Genomic DNA, 9,753 nt, shown 5'->3' with positions numbered 1-9,753 from the left:
TGTCATGCCATTGCACAAACCTTTGGACTTCTGACATGTATACAGATAAGCTGCTACCTCTATGCATTAACTGGCGATGCTGTTCAGGACAGCTGTATTGTCTGAGAATGTGAAAATGAAGATGCTTTGACTACTGCTTGTACAATCATTTGTATAAAGTGTGAACAGCACTGGAGAGCTCACACAGCCCTGAGGGGCACCTGTGCTCATAGATCGTGACGTGGAAAGAGTTTTGTTGAGCCTGACATACTGTGTATGATTTGTTAAAAATGAATGGTACCATCGCATAATGTTATGGTTAACAGAGTTAGTGTGTGTTGCGTGTATTGTCTGTTTAGGATTCTGTGGCATTCCAGTTGGGAGGATGTTTTTACAGAACTCTGTGCGTGGAGTATCTACAGGCTGTTTGTCCCATTTAGTGTCATCTTGCTCAGTGAAGGGATCCCACACTTCCCTGCTGCATAGGGCAAAGGGTTTGATTGCACTTTTAATATTCAGAGCCAATTGTATTGGGGGATTGATGTTGTAGAGCCTCCTTTTACTGGCATGGAAAGCCCTGTGTGCCTGGTCCTTCAGTGACTTCACTGTCAGGAAAACCCCCAGATGAACTGATTGTCAGTCAGAGGTATGTGTAGCTGGTTGTGTTTCAAAGTGTTGTTCTTCAGTTGAGTCAAGTGTTGTCGACTGTGTCTTGGCCACAGGCCTTTCGTGGTCTGAGGGCCTGGAGTTTGTCTAGTGGCTCCTGCTCAGTGACTGGGGAGTCTAAGGGGTTGGGTGGTCTCTTATAGCCAATTGGAATATTTTCCGGTTTTCATATATGTTGTTCTGGTCTAATGCTTCTGTGTCTGGGATCTGTCGGTAGACATTTTCACAGTATGTTTTCCAGACTGATCCATTCTGGAGGCTGGTTTTCATTCATTTCAATGATTCCATTGTTCCTAGAAATAGTTTTGATTTATGGACTCCTATAGATTACATTATATAGGATATATAGAATGTATGCATTGAAAGTATCCTCCAATGTCTGAGAGTTGTCTGTTTGCGTTTGTGCTTTTCTTCTTGAACGTGTGCTTGTCCAAAAAGCTCACAGATCAGAGTAGTGTGGTTGTGTTTTTGTGTTAGTTCTGGTAGTTCTTTTCGGGTGGGCAGCATCCACATTTTTTCAAAACAACCCAATTTACAAATGATAAATTCCAATATACTGTAACAGCGAGGATATTGTCATCTTGCAACAGAGATCTTAACAATTAATTACATCCACAAATATTCGTATAATTGTTTAGTCCCCAAATAAACCTCCTAGATTCTTTCAAGACTAACATGTATGAGCTGTACTTTACTTTGTAAAAATACTCTTCACCTAATAGTGTCAGAATTGAGGAGAGACTTACAGCGATCTTTAAAACTTTTAAACATGTAGCCCTTAAACTATATCGAAATACAAAAGGGTCTCTTTCTGTTCATCATAAGTGTCTATAATTTAATTTTCAGCACAGAGTGTATTTGACAAAAAATGCCATCAAACAAAAAGTGATTTGCAGCTCACAGTGCAGTTCTTGCAAGCTCACAGGTGTATTTAAAACGTATGCGCATGTAGACTGTCAGCTATATTGAATTAACAGGAACTCTGGAGTATCGGCATGTCATGCGGTTGAGTTGATCTGGGAGAAGGACCTGGCTGAACATCTGGGGCCTGAACAGTGGAATAGGGTCTGGAAAGACGTACACAGTGTATTTCCGTACATCGTGAACTTTATTTAATATTCTGCACAGAGTGTCTCTGATGTGCGGGAAACTGTCCAATGCAGCCGTCTGTATCGGACTCGTGCTGGCGTTGTAAAGTGGGAAGCTGGCTGTTTTCATGTAGGATTTGGAAAGGCTTCCGGTTAGTGCAATATCGGTTTATGGTATTAAAAACTCTTTCACGTTTAAATGCAGTGGTCGCCTCTTAGGATCCCAAGAGCTCCTGATCTCTTAACTAGTTTCCAGGAAAAGAAAATCAAGAAAAGATCATAATTACTTGGATTTGTGCAAAAAGTGGAAAAATATAAGAAGAAGGAATATGAGATAAATAAAACTTTGTCAGGCTGATGAACTGCTTTTCTTAGGTCGTTACAGTGTGAAATATCTCCTGGCACAGCCGGACTTTATTACTTTCTCATTTGTAATACACATATAGAATCCTAAACTGTTGATTTCCTCCCTTCCTCTGTTGGCCTGTGCTGTTGACGCAGGGACTGGTCTCATACTAATGCTACATTAGTTTCTCTCCCATTGCAGAGTCCCTCTCTCACTGTCTAGTCTTCATCTTGACTGACTGGACCTCCCCTGCCCTCTCTCTGCACTGCTCTGACTCTCCTTTATCACCCCAGCTCTGCCTTTTACGCACAGTATTAAGGTTTGCTTTTCAGTGTTAAAGTAGAACATCTGTCTGGCTCATGTCCTCCACGTCTCCAGGTCAGCTCTGCACAGTTTCTCCGGTTTCCTACAGCAGCTTCTCTCAATGACACAATGTGCCTGAATGATCCAGCACCTCAGTGTGTTTTCTGCTCCCTTTGGCTGCCTGCTTGTGTCCCATCTGAAATGGAACAGTGATGCCCCTTTCAAGATGGACAGCCAGGTCTTTGTAGCCTCAGTCCTGCAAAACTACAGTAAGTAGAACAACACAGGGGCAGAGCTGGTCTCTGAGGAATAACCTTTAAGTGATTTCACAGTGGCACAAGCTGACAATCTTGCTTGAACAGAAAAAAATTAATCTGTCTTTCTGGGTGGTGCAGACCTGTTTCTTAGTGCTGGCCCACTGAAATGGTAATCCCAGCCAGCGCTGGAGAGACATGAGATAGGGATCCTTGTGAAGTGTGGAATTAGAATAAGAAACCTAATTCACATTTACAACAGAAATTCCTGATGCGCAATAAGAAAAACGTGTATTCCACTATCAACTCAAATGTGTCCGGAAAACCCTCCCTGAATCTCGCCAGCTCCACTGTTCCCGTATTCAATGTCATGATTCCTTCTCTCCCTGTCGGCTAAGGGAAACCCGGAGTGGAAAAGCCTTTCACTGGACCCGGACTGCCGGCTAAGGAAAACCCGGTGTGGATCAGCCTTCCACTGGATCCGGACTGTCGGCTAAGGAAAACCCAGACTGGATCAGCCTTCCACTGGATCCGGACTGTGAGCAGGTTTTGTCCAATCGGCGCTGAGATTTCAGCAGGAGGCGGGAGACGTGCGGCTTTGCCAAAAAAAAGAAGCATAAATGAATGGACTATCTTTTATCTTGGAGGAAAAAAAGGAATAAAAAATTCTTAGTTTTTTTTTAATATATGGCACGATTAGAGCTGGTCTTTGGCATCTTTTTATTTCCGGTGTTTGGGTTCTCTGAAAATTCTGTACCTCAGAAATGTTTTAAAAATTCAGGACTTTTTTTTACAAACTTATATAAAGAAAGAGACTAATTTACTTTTAAAGGAATACATTTGTTACATTTTAATCCCCTTGAAAGGAAGATGAAAATATCGTTTGTATTTTTAAAAATTATTATACTTGCGCAACATAATTATTAACGGAATGGTGTCCAGGAGACCCTGTTTGAACAGTTTCAAACAGATGTAAAGACGTACTGTGTCTAGAAGTAAGAACGTTGAAGCATGGATGGACCCTTCTGCATTTACCTTGTTTAATCTTTTTTTCCACTAACTGTACATGTATTATTGCATGTATCCCTCACAATACGATTGCTGCGTTATGTTTTCTTGTAGTTTTTGATCTCATAAAAAATACAAAAGACGCGAGTCGATGACGTTAAAATGTTGTCGCCCACAGGGCTTATGGGTAATGTAGTCTCTAGTTCACTGGGCTGCCCTGCCCCCGTGTTTCGCTGATTTGATTGAACGTAAGAATTAATTATATTAATACAATTTCAGCGTATTTATCGTCTCTTGTATTTCTATCTCTCTCTTCTGTGTTCCCTTGTGTGTATGTTTTCTTTTATTCACGTGTCTGCAGCGCTGGTTTATCGACCCGGCACATAAAGCAAACCCACTGTCCTCGTGTTTCTTTTAGCTCCAGTCTTGTTTGCAAACTTTTCTCCTGTGTTTATTTTACTTTGTCAATAAAACGTGGTTGCCGTGTCAACGGAGCTGTAAAAGTTGTTGAAACAGATGGCTTTTTTTATCTAATCGGCGAGTCTCCGGTCGCGTCATGATCTGCATGTGGAGGTGAAAAGGTGAGAGACGCGGCGCAGCGGGTGGCAGCGCTGGGACCCTGGGCCTGTTTCTCTCTGGGAGCAACAGGAGGTGTGTGCGTGACTGCTCAGCTGCAGCAGGAGTCCAAGTGTGCGCAGATTTCTTGTTGGGGTTTCTGTTTGTACGGAGGAAGCGGTTGTGCCATCGCGTGGTCCGAGTTATAGCACGGGACGAGAGCTCCCGAAGAGCGCCTGCCTCCTGCCCGATTCGACGGCTAAAATCATCACAGAACGAGAGGAGCCAACAGGAATGCAAGTCTCTTCCGGTGAGGAGCCTCCGACACAGCCCCCAGTACTGGGTGTGCAGAAAGAATCCTATTGTACAGTTTTGGTGTGAAATGGCCTCCAGTTCTTGTAACATGATGGGTTTCTCTGGACTGCAGTCCCAGTGCACTCCGCTTTGGATATGCGGTGGTGTTTTCTACAATGGAAAACCCTTTGTTTGTACAGAATGGAAATGGCAGTCTGCATGTTTTAATAATCTAATGTGATCGTGTACTACAGCTTAAACACTGAGCCAGGTGACGTTTGATTCTAAAAGATTTCTCTGTCATTTCAGCGGCGCCTTGTCTGCGGCAGCCCGGCAGCTCCTGCTCCCCTCCGGCCGAGACTCTTCCCTCTCCAGAGGTGGGTTAGTGCTCTCAGCTCATCTTCTCTCACACAGCTGCGGGGCAGAAACGCTACTTCCACTGGGCAGAGAGCAGACGGGCAGTGGGAAGGGCAGCCCTGTGTTTGGGGATCAGGGCTGTCCCTGCTGAGGGATGCTTTCAGAGCCAAAGCAACTGGCGGGGTTATGAGCTTTGTGATCCAAATAAGACATAGAAAGACAGAGAATGAGAAAGAAATAGTGTTGCATGCATCTAATCAAAATAGACTCTTTCAGACAAAACAAATATTGAACAAAAACTTAGTTGCAACTCACACTGCACTACACTTTCTTCTAGGCTGACATGACCGATAGTTTGTGCTGTCTTCCTTTCAGTCTGCAGGGTGTGCATCTTTTTCCTCAGCTTCCTGCAGAAGGAATCGGTTTCTCCTGCCCTGGTTTCACTCCTTTATATCTCACAAGCTTCTGCAGCTCCTGGAGGCTGACGACATTTTTGCTGTTTCTGAAAAATTGCTGACTGGCTCATCAGCGCAATTGCTGATTCAAAATCCTTTACTCACATGTTGCCTTAGCCTCTGTATCACAGAGATGTGTGCTTTTCTGGGTTGGATAGATCGATAGTGTGCTTTTGCTCAGTTGCTCTGCTCAATGCGTGGTCTTGTTTTGTATATAAAAATAATTTAGCAGAGACATTTGCTTAATAAGGCAGTAGAATAAATGTTGTGATGCTGGTGTGATGGTGCTCTCCAAAAAACTGATACAAATGGATAGAGAGACAAAGTGAGAAAGAAAATGTATACATAACAGACATATATGCAGAATACAATACAGTGCTATAAAGCACAGTACCCTAGAGTGAAGATGGAAATCATTCATTCTAGTGCAGAAGAAGTGAATCTGCTCGCAATGGTTTTCCTGTACAAATGGAAAACGTTGTGAATTCTACATAATTCACAGGAAACAAAATAAACAACTCATTCACTCACCTGCTGTCCGTGGGCGTCTCTGCTCAAATTTGATTTTTTTTTGAAGAGCACCGTGACCCAGAGCTCAGTAATCGTTTCGCTACTGAAGATCATTCAGTTTTTAATGCTTTTCATTTTAACATCCTACTTGTTAGTATTTCCTCTTAGATGAGAATACTCTGGTACTTTTCCAACATGGGTCTTAGTTGAGTGAGCTTTATTAGAATAATTGAACAATACTTTCACCTGCACATAACACTCAGAGATTTTTCAAGGGTTAAATATGGGAGCTACGTTTCTTACATGTATCCTTTTGTAAGTTGATTCACAAAGCTTTCACCGCCTCCACTCCAGTGAATCACTTTGTTTAGCAAGTGATCAGGTGTAACAGTTTAATTTCTTCCTGCAAATAATGCCTTTTCCTTTTTCATCCCATTCAAGTCTCCGTCCTAGTTAAAGTCATTGTGATGTAGAACGGCAGTGGTCCAGTTGAAAGGTTCAAGGTTTCGCTGTGCTTTAGAGTGCAGATAAAGAAGATAATAGGAGAGGAAACTGGAAAAGCCGTGACTCTGTCATTCAATTCAATTTATTTTCATATAGCGCCTTTCACAACAAGGTTGCCCCAAGGTGCTTAACAGTGCAAGTAAATATACATTTTGTGAATACAGAACTGAAGACAATGGAGGAAAGGAACCAAAGGCTCCTCAGTAAGGAGAATAAAATCCTCTAGGGGTCCAAGGTCAACTGGCTGCCCAACCCCTTTGGGCATGCTAATATTATATCATTAAAAAAAAAGAAAGAAATGAATGCGGGTTTTAATCAATCCATCCATCCATCACGTCGTCTGTATGTCAGTACCCCATGCAGGTCTCTGCAGACCAGCAGAACCCTCCTAAACGACAGCTGTATCCACGATGCCCCTGAAACCATGCTGTGTACGGTATTTCTCCTCTGCAGCATCCCTGCGAGGCAGGACAGGTGCCTGACCTCTGAGAGCCTTGTAAGTAAGTAGAAGGAGTTTGAAGTCCGCCCCGTACATGATAGGAAGCCAATGAAGAGAGATAAGTATGGGGGTTATGTGGTCATACCTGTTGCTCCAAGTAACAATTCTAGCTGCTGCATTCTGTAAGTATTCAAACTCTTTGCTGTGACAAATCTAACATACTTTAGGCAGACAAAATGACCTTAAAAAGCCACACGATTTTTGAGTAGTCTGTCTGTGTGTAGTAACAGTGGTTCACATTATTTCAGAACGTATACTCCCGTCTCTGTAACTTTCCTCAGTCAGCTAGTGAACGTTCTGTATTTACACCACGAATGCACTACTTTGTCTCGCACGCGGTCACACTGGCCGTCCACAGGCACGGGCAGGAGCAGGGAAGACAAGGCCGCTCTGTAGTGCCCCTGTGGCTCTCCAGCAGAGGGGAGCACTTTGCTCAACAGCCCTGAGCCGAAGGACCCAGTAATAAAGCTGAAAATCTGGCAAGTCCCCCAGTCTCCCTGGGGCGCTGGAGAATATTTCATCTGATGCTGAGGTTCCTGTAACTCAACACAAAATTGAACACGGCGAGTTATGAGTTTGTAAAGAAGTGACAGCGGTACAATGTCAAACAGGAAGTTAACCTGCAGGAAAGAATGAACTGAATCTCGTGATATTCAAGCACGCAGTGTGACATCCACTGTCTATTCAAATCTACTCTGCAAGTCTTACAATACTTTTTCTTATACCGTCTCCTGGTTATTGTTTTGTGAGTGCTTGCACAGGAGCTGTGGAGCCGTGATTCCCCCGAGCCAGAGCCCTCGTCCTCCCTCGACAGCGAACTGAGCTCCAGCGACTGGAGCAGCTACCTGCCGTCGTGGGACCTCCTGCAGATTGGGAACGGGTAAGGCAATTCGACACGAGCCCACTCCTCTTCCCACTGCCTACGCTCCTATAACAAATAGTTTCAGGGTGTTCAAGTACGGGATAAAGAGATTAAAGGTGTTCCCAATTGGCTGAGGATACAACTGTCTCTCTGAGAAAGCACACAGATGTAGACAAAGCAATTAAATGCGTTTACAAGTCATTTCCTCTGTATCTGGTCTTTCTTTACATATCAGAAAAGTGAACTGGTGGCTGTTGGAAAGTGTCTGCACCATACGTAATATACATGTAAAAGATGTGATTAAATATCTTGGTATTAAGATTTTCAAAAATCCAAAAAGAGATGTGATTTGATGTTCTTTACTACTGTAAAATAAAAAAAAATATTCATGGTTGTTATTTGTCAAACACAGGCAGAAGGAGGCCTAAATGCTACAGGGTTTAGAGCATCTAATACTGATACCGACAGAGTATTATTTACAAAATTAAGCAAAGTAGGTGGTGTATGTTTCCCCTAATTCAATCATTCAGGAACTAGCGGGTATAGACTTTTTACTTGAATGTCATTTGGATGCTGGAAACCCCCCCAAAACGTACCAGCTTCCATGAAGAAGTTCTCCTCACGTGGTCTCTTATAGATAAACATACCTCCCATTGATATCATCATCTAGAATACAGAGAAAAAATAAACCCGTGCTTTGAAAACTGGGTTTAAAATAGTATAAGTGGGGTCAACAAATTAACTGGTGTGGATGATGAAATGTAGAATCAAGAAGATTTTATGAATAGATATAATGTTTGTGATAAGTCTGATAACAATCCGTCGTAACCAGAGCTACTCCTAGAGAGGTATTGATGCTTTTAAGAAACTAACAGTAGCCCATCAGAAACTATAGAAGGATTTACAACCTTTATTAGACTACAAGGAAAACAATTTAGTTCTACTTGTACTAATAAATACTTAAGATCCCTCTTGCAATCTCACAATATCTTGTCAAACTATTTTGGAGCACCTCTTTGGGGAAACTGAGTGGAATAAAACATGACGATTGTCAAACACATTTTGTATGAATAATAAGGTTAAGGCGTCATTACAATATTGTACATTGAATCGACCCGGTAAAGATACATAGTGTGCAGAGATTTAAAAGTAATATAGATGATAATTGTCTTTTTCAAAGCAGCCCAGAAACCTCACGTTTGTTTTTTTGTCCTGTTATTAAAACACTGAATTGATCGGCACAATTGTGTAAAGAAGGTTTCTAATTCGGACATTTATTGGTGAGAAATAGATGTTATTTTACTGCTCAATACTGCTGAACCGAATATAACATATAATGTATCACTGACTTAATCATTATACTTGCTCGTTATAATATGTGTACATAGCCTAAAGATAAAAAATAATCGAGCATTTAATAATTAGACCGTATGTCGTAGTAGCAGAGTGTACTTCTCGCCTAATTGATGTGGTCGAGCAACACCACAATCGCCTTACAATACGTCCGTTCTGTTGCTCTGACTTTCAGTTTCGGCAGTGGAATGGATTCCAGGGCAAACCCGTTCTCGTTTGATTATCCGTTTGAAATCTCGCCCAATATAACAGCAGTAAAATAACACCTATTTCTCAGCAATAAATGTCAGAATGCACTGAAATGATCGTTACTATTTCTTCATTACGATCTCGTTATCGAAGCCTTTTCTTTCCTTGGTAGAAGTAAGGCGCTTCCAAATGGAAAGAAGTCACATCTGAAACACATGAGGGCACGTCTCCAAACTATTTCTAAATGTCCCAACATGAAAGCTGTGCTTACCTAGTCTGTATTTGCCTGTATAATGTACCCCGGTCTGTAATGTAAGATCTGTAATGTACTCTTGTGTGCATTGAATAGCATTTTTACTATTGCAATATAAATGTTAAAGAAGAGAAAACACAATAAGGTCGAATTAATCAACAACGTGAGGCGACTCGCCAGTAAAGTAACTCTCCGGCGACGTCTGGAGTTCAATAACTCTCGGCCCTGCAATACGGTTTTCCGTGAGTCCGCAGTGCTTGACGAGCAGAGAGCGGAAC

General features: G+C 42.2%; 1 long non-coding RNA gene across 1 annotated transcript; it reads left to right on the top strand.

Moving 5' to 3' along the window:
* Positions 1-1,413: 1,413 nt before the first annotated feature.
* On the top strand, positions 1,414-4,147 carry LOC138224268 (uncharacterized). The gene is made up of 2 exons (XR_011182686.1): positions 1,414-2,651; positions 3,035-4,147. It is a non-coding gene; the product is annotated as an uncharacterized lncRNA (long non-coding RNA).
* Positions 4,148-9,753: the final 5,606 nt, after the last annotated feature.

Source organism: Lepisosteus oculatus, chromosome 19, assembly GCF_040954835.1.
Source record: "Lepisosteus oculatus isolate fLepOcu1 chromosome 19, fLepOcu1.hap2, whole genome shotgun sequence".
Classification (NCBI taxonomy): domain Eukaryota; kingdom Metazoa; phylum Chordata; class Actinopteri; order Semionotiformes; family Lepisosteidae; genus Lepisosteus; species Lepisosteus oculatus.
The sequence above is the reverse complement of the archived record's forward strand: the minus strand, read 5'-3'. Positions and strand labels throughout refer to the sequence as shown.